The sequence below is a fragment of the Mus caroli genome, chromosome 8, assembly GCF_900094665.2.
Source record: "Mus caroli chromosome 8, CAROLI_EIJ_v1.1, whole genome shotgun sequence".
Classification (NCBI taxonomy): Eukaryota; Metazoa; Chordata; class Mammalia; order Rodentia; family Muridae; genus Mus; species Mus caroli.
This window is the reverse complement of record NC_034577.1, coordinates 95,349,041-95,356,840: the sequence shown is the minus strand read 5'-3', so window position 1 is coordinate 95,356,840 and position 7,800 is coordinate 95,349,041.

The window sequence follows — 7,800 nt, the reverse complement described above, 5'->3', positions numbered from 1 at the left end:
TGATTGGTTAATTTTGGTTAATTCTCAAAACCTCATCTTGGCAAAAGAACTTTACTGCCTATGTATATGTGGTGGCCAGCGGTAGCCAACTGCCACTCTGCAACGGCACATGTGGCTTCCCACACAGTAGTATTTTGCTTACCCTAGGTCCCTGGCTTATCTAGTATCTGGTTCTTAGTCACCCACACAGCATTGGCTATGGGCTCTGTCTTGTGGAATGATCCTTAAGACAGATCAGTTATTGCTTGGTCACTCCCACAAGCTTTGCACCACCCTTGCCCTAGCCTATCTTGCAGGTAGTACACCATTGTAGATAAAAGGGTTTGTGGCTGGCTTGGTGTTTATGTTTCTTTCTTTTGGTAGCATGTGGATACACCTTCCTATATCTAAGATTCTGGAACATAGGGGTGAAGGCTCCATGTAGACACCAGCTCCATGCCTCTATGTTCAATGAGTTGTATAGATGTTGCCTTTAGCCGTGTGTTCCTGCCGTATCAGTCTGTGGAGAACAACCTATCATCGTGACAACAGCTTGGGTTGTCTGGAGATTTCCATAGGGCCCCTTTGCCTAACAACTCAATTAGATGTAACCCAATCCCAGTACTGGAAGCTTCCTTTGGTAACAAGAGATGGTTGGTTGGGACCATCTCCCCCATTACATTGCTGATTTCATTTAGATTTCCTTTATGTATGTATATATTTTAGAAAATATTTAGGAAATATTTTGTATTTCACTTCCATGCAAACCCTGAATGCCCCCTAACTTTAGGTGTTTCTCCCTGTATTCCCTCTCATGGTGTTCTCTACCCTCTGTGGTTCTATGGATTGTAGCTTGGTTATCATTGACTTAACAGCTACTATCCACAAATATGCAAATACGTACTGTATTTGTCTTTCTGAGTCTGGGATACCTCACTCAGGATCATTTTTTTGAGTTCCATCCATTTGCCTGCAAATTTCATGATATATCTATATCTACATATATGTCTATTTCTATCTATCTATCTATCTATCTATCTATCTATCTATCTATCTATCTATCTATCTATCTACCTATCTATCATCTACCTATACCCCCCCCCCTTAATGGCTGAATAACACTCCATTGTGCAAATGTACCCTCTTTTCTTTATCCATTCTTCCAGATACACCTAGGTTGTTTCCTTGGCTATTATGAATAGACAGAAATGAACATTATACCAGTGCTTTGTGGTAGGATGAAGTGTCTTTGAGTATATGCCTAGAGTGGGATAGATGAAACTCTAGGTAGATTGATCCCCGTCTTTCTGAGGAACCACTACACTGATTTCCATAATGGCTGGACAAGTGTGCACTCCACCAGCAATGAATGTGTGTTCCTCTCATTTCACGTCCTCACCAGCATGAGCTGTCAGTTTTGTTGATCTTAGCCATGCTGATAGGTGTAAGATAAAAATCTCAGTGATTTTGATTTGCATTCCCCTGATGTCTAGGGATGTTAAAGATACCTTTAAGTGTTTTCTCAGCCATTTGAATTCTCTCTACTGTGAATTCTCTGTTTATATCTGTATTCTGTTTTTAAAAAATAATTGGGTTATTTGTTTTCTTGATACCTAGTTTCTCAAGTTCTTTATATATTTTGAATATTACTTCTCTATTGGATGTGTAGCTGGTAAAAATCTCCCCATTCTGTAGGCTGCAGCTTTGTCTGCTTAATGCTTATCCTCTCCCATGCAGAAGCTTCTCAATTCCATGAGGTCATATTTATTAATTGTTGCGCTCTCTCGCTCTCTCTCTCTCTCTTCTCTCTCTCTCTCTCTCTCTCTCTCTCTCTCTCTCTCTCTCTCTCTCTNTCTCTCTCCATATATGGTGCATGCCAAAGAGGGCATCAGATCCCATTACGGATGGATGTAAGCCACCATGTGGTTTCTGGAAATTGAACTCAGGACCTCTGGAAGAGCATCCAGTGCTCTTAACCCCTGAGCCATCTCTCCAGCCCAGTTGTTGATCTTAGTACCTGTGCTAATGGTGTTCTGTTCAGAAAGACTTTTCCTTTACCAGTGAGTTCAAGGGTATTCCCTACTTTCTCTTAGTTTCAGGTTCAGTGCATCTGGTTTTATGTTGATATCTTGATCCATTTGAGATTGAGTTTTATGTATCATGATAATCATGGATTTATGTGGATTCTTCTACAGGCAGCCATCCAGTTTGACCAGCACCATTTGTTATTATAGATGCTGTCTTTTTCCCAATGTGTATTTCTGGCCTCTTCATAAAAAAATTAGGGGTCCATGGGTGTGAGGATTTACGTCTGGATCTTCATTTTAATTCCACTGATCAGTGTATCTGATTTTATGTGAATACCACACTAGTTTTATTACTATATTTTTGTAGTACAACTTGAAATCAGGATGATGATACTTCCAACAGTTCCTTTTATTATTTAGGCTTGTTTTAGCTGTCCTGGTGGTGGTGGTGGTGTGTGTATTTCCATAGGAAGCTTAAAACTGTTCTTTCTAGATCTATGAAGACTTGTGTTGGAATTTTGATAGAGATTGCATTGAATGTGCAGATTGCTTTGGTAGGATAGCCATTTTTGCTATGTTAGTCTTGCTGATCCGTGAGCATTGGAGATCTTCCCATCTTCTGATATTTTTCTCATTTTCTTTCTTCAATCATATATATCTTGGTTAGAGATGCCTCAAGATATTTCATATTATTTGAGAATATTGTGAAAAGAACTGTTTCCCTAATTTTGTTCTCAGCCTGTTTTTCATTTGTATATAGGAGGGCTACTGATTTTTGTGAGTTAATTTTACATCCATCTACTTTGCTGAAAGCATTTATCAGCTGTAGGAGTTTCCTGGTGGAATTTTTGGGGGCTGCTTGTGTATGCTATCATATCATCTACAAATAAAGATACTTAGAATTTTTCCTTTCCAGTTTGTTTCCCTGTGACCTTTTTCAGTTGTCTAATTGCTCTAGCTAGAACTTCAAGTACTGTATTGATAGATATGGGTAGAGTGGACAATCTTGTGTCATTCCTAATTTTAGTGGAAATGCTTTGAATTTCTTTCCATTAAAGTTGGTGTTGGCTATGGGCTTGCTGTAAATCACCTTTATCATGTTGAGGAATGTCCATTGTGTCTTTAGTCTCTTGTAGACTTTTATCATGAAAGGATGTTGGATTTTGTTAAGGGCCTTTTCTGCATCTAGTGAGATGATCTTGTGTTTTTTTCCCCCCCTTCAGTTTGTTTATAGGGTAGATTACACTTATTGATTTCCATATGTTGAACTATTCCTGGGTCTCTGGGATGAAGCCTACTTGATCACGGCGGATGATCTTTTTCGATGTGTTCTTGAATTCGGTTTGCAAGTATTTTATTAAGAGTTTTTGCATCTACGTTCATGAGAAAAATTTGCCTGTAATTGTCTTTCTTTGTTGGGTCTTTATGTGGTTTTGGTATCAGCATAACTGTTGCCTTGGAAAATAAATTGGGCAATGTTCCTTCTTTTCTTTTTCTTTNTTTNTTTNTTTTTTTTTTTTTTTTTTGAGTGGGGAATAATTTGAGGAGTATTGGCATTAACATTTCTTTGAAAGTCTGGTAGGATTCTGTGCTAAAACTCTTTGTCCTTGGGTTTTTATTTTGGGTTGGGAGACTTAATTACTGCTTTTATGGAGGTTATAGGCCATGTTTAAATTGCTTATTTAATCTTGATTTAACTGTTTCAAGAAAATTATCCATTTCTTTTATATTTTCCAATTTGGTGGAGAACAGGGTTTTAAAATATGTTCTTATGATTCTCTGGATTTCCTCCATATCTATTATTATGTTCCCCCCCCTTTTTTTCTAATTTTTAAAAATTTGGATACTATCTCTCTGCCTTTTAGTTAATATGGATAAGGACTTGTCAGTCTGACTGATATTTTTCAGAGAACCAACTCTTTGTTTCATTGCTTCTTTGTATTGTTTTTGTCTCTATTTTATTGCTTTTCAGCCTTGAGTGTGATTGTTTCTTGCCATCTATTCCTTTTGGGTGTGAGTTCCCTCCCTTTTGTTCTAGAGTTTTCAGGTGTGCTGTTAAGCTGCTAGTATGAGATCTCTCCATTTTTAATTTAAAATGTAAGCACTTAGTGCTATGAGTGTCCTTCCTAGAACTGCCTTCATTGTGCCCCATAAGCTTCAGTATATTGCTTATTTATTTTCATTCAATACTAGAAAATCTTTTTTTTTTTCAGTAAAAATTTCTTTTTTTTCTATCTTGACTCAGTTTTCATCCAGTAGAGAGTTGTTCAGTTTCCATGAGTTTGTAAACTTTCTGTTGTTTTTATTGTTGTTGACATCCAGCTTTAATCTGTGGTGGTCAGACAGGATTATATTGATTTTCTTGTTATCTGTTGAGACTTGCTTTGTGTCTGAGTATATGGTCAGTTTTGGAGAAAGTTCTCTGAGCTGCTGTGTGGTTATAGTCTTTTGTGTTTGTGTAAAATATTCTGTAAATATCTGTTAGGCCCATTTGGTTTGTAACATCAGTTAGCTACAACATTTCTCTGTTTAGTTTTTGTCTTGATTACCTGTCTATTAGCAAGGGTAGGGCATTGAAGTCTTTCACTATCAATGTATGAGAATCAATATATGATTTAAGCTGTAGTAGTGTTTCTTTTAAAAAGTGTCCCTTTTGTTTGGGACATAGATGCTAAGAATTGAAATGTTCTCTTGGTGGGTTTTTCTCTGGATGAGTTTGTTGTTTCCTTCTCTGTCTCTTCTGACCAGTTTTGGTTTAAAGTTTATTTGTCAGATATTAGCTTATTTATAAGATGAATGGCTACCTCAGCTTGTTTCTTAGGTCCACTTTCTTGGAATATCTTTTTATAACTCTTTACACAGTGGTATTTATCATTGATATTAAGGTATGTTTCTTGGATGCAGTAGGATGGATCCTGTTTGTCTAATCATTTTGTTTGCCTTTATTGGAGGAATTGAGACCTTTGATGTTGAGAGATATCAATGACCAATGATTGTTGATTCCTGTTATTTCACAGTTGTTGTTGTTGTTGTTGGTGGTGGTGGTGGTAGTGTGTGTGTGTGTGTGTGTGTGTGTGTGTGTTTCCCTCCAATCCTCTTTTTTGAGTTTGCTGGCCTGGGATGATTTTTTCCCTGTGTTTTCTCAGATGTAGTAAACCTCTTTAGGTTGGAGTTTACCTTTTACCACCTTCTATAGAGATGGATTTATAGATAGATATAACTTAAATTTAGTTGTATTGTTGAATGCTTTGTTTTCTTCATCTATGGTGATCCAAAGTCTGGACTGGCATCTGTGGTCTCTCAGGGTCTGCAGCACAGAAGTCAGGTGTGATTCTAATAGGTCTGTCTCTCTATGTTACTGGGCGTTTCCCCCCTTACAGCTTATATGGAGGTAGCCCTTGTATTCCTAGTCTCTCCCGATTTATATCATGAAAGGGGATTGGATTTTTGAAAGGCTTTTTTTTTTGTGTGTGTGTGTGTGTCTAATGTGTTGATCATGTGGTTTTTGTCATTCACCCTGCCTATATGGTGGTTTATATGCTTATAAATGTTTATATGGTGATTAAATTTATGGATTTTCATGTTAAGCCATGCTGCATGAAGCCTACTTCATCCTGGTGGATGATCTTTTTTGATGTGTTCTTGGATTCAGCTTGCAAGTATCTTATTGAGATTTTTGCATCAGTGTTCAAATGGGGGAATTTGTTTATAATTTTCTTTCTTTGTTGAATATTTATGTGCTTTAGGCATCAGGGTAATTGCGGCCTTGTAAAAAAGTATTAGACAATGTTTCTTCTATTTCTATTTTGTGCAATAATTTGGGTGTATTGGCATTAACTCTTCTGTGAAGATCTGGTAGAATTCTGCGCTGAAGCCATGGACCTGGGATGTTGATTACTGTTTCTATTTCACTAGGGGCTATGGATCTCTTTATATTTTTAACTGGCTTTTGAAACTGTAAACAAGCCCAAATTAAATGCTTTCTTTTATAAAGAGTTGCCTTGGTCATAGTGCTTCTTCATAGCAATAGAACAGTGACTAAGGTACTGACATTGGTACCAGGGACTGGACTATTTGCTGTGACAGACCTGCTCCCAAAGTTTGTTGGAGGAATATGGGAGACTTGGAGACTACAAAAACAGTTGGACATTCTAAGCAGGGCTTAATGGGCCATTGAAGTAGGCACTTGGAAGGCAGTGAAGAGGGAGACTTAAAGTGTGGGGACTCAGCTTACAAGTTAAAACCTCAGAGGTGTTGCTGGATATTTGATCACACTGTGAACCCCAGGATTGTGTTATTTACTGGGGAAAAAAGCGGTTTCTAGTTGTGGTGTGGTTCACCCTTAAAACATACCTTTAATCTCTCTGGCTGGAATATGGACATGCCCTTAGTATATACCTTTAATCCCAAAATTAGTTCGTAGGAGGAAGCACCCATGTTTGAAAATGATGTCTAATTGAATGGCAGACAGATCAGAGTGACAGATAAGAGAAAGGTTTGTCAGAATAGAATATGTCCAACTTTCATGAGAAGAGAGAGGGAAGCTACTTAAGAGAGAGCACCACAGAGGGGCGGGGTGGGGGGTGGGGAGGAAGAAGGAGGCAGTTTTATCCGGAGATTTTAACAGAGCTGGGTTGAAGAGCTAGACACACATGAAGACAGACAATGAGAAGGAGCCAGATTAGAACATATTGTCAGAGTTAATTTAAGGCCAAGCAGAGCAATTCAGGAGAGGAAGGGAAGGAGAGAGGGAGAGAGGGAGGGAAGGAGAGAGGGAGAGGGAGGGAAGGAGAGAAGGAGGGAGGGAGGGAGGGAGGGAAAGAGAGAGAGAGAGAGAGAGAGAGAGAGAGAGAGAGAGAGAGATTGAATCAGTTAGTGCAGAAAGGAGTTTGATCCAGAACAGCTGAGTTGAGCCAGTTAGAGCTCAGAGAGAACTAGATAGGGTGAGCTTACTCAGTAGTAAGTCTCAGAGGCTGTAAATGTTCTGGGCCTAGATAAGATTGTATGGAGGCTAGAAGCTTCCAGGACTAGGCCTAGGTTAGCAGATTGAGGCAGTAAGCCTCGGAGATGACAATTACATCAAGTGAATAAAAGTTATTACTACACAGAGGTAAACCTTATCAGCCTGGAAGACACAGAGTGGAGAATCTCAGGTGCTAAAGACAAGGCAGAAGAAATGGATGCCTTGGTCAGAGAAAATGTTAAACTAAAAAAGAAAGAAAGAAAGAAAGAAAGAAAGAAAGAAAGAAAGAAAGAAAGAAAGAAAGAAAGAAAGGAAGGAAGGAAGGAAGGAAGGAAGGAAGNAAGAAAGAAAGAAAGAAAGAAAGAAAGAAAGAAAGAAAGAAAGAAAGAAAGAAAGGAAGGAAGGAAGGAAGGAAGGAAGGAAGGAAGGAAAGAGAAAGAGAAACAAAAAGAAAAAGAAAAAGAAAAAAGAGAAAAGAAAAAAATCAGTCACAAGACAGCTAAGAAGTCAGGGCCATCATGAAAAGTCCGAATTTATGACTAACAGGTGTCTTATTTACAAAGAATCTGGCTTAGAGAGATTGGACTCTGCTGCTGTGTGAGACTTGGAGCTGCTGACTTCTGACATGTCCAGATCTCTCAGCTCACCTGGCCTGGGGCCCAGGCATTTTTCAGATACAGGCTCTTGGAGCTAAAATGAGGAAATTCCTGTCAAACCAGGAAGTTTGTCACCTCACATACCGCACACACCACACACACCGCACACACCACACACACCTCACACACCATATACCTCACACAGCACACACAGCACACACAGCACACACACCTC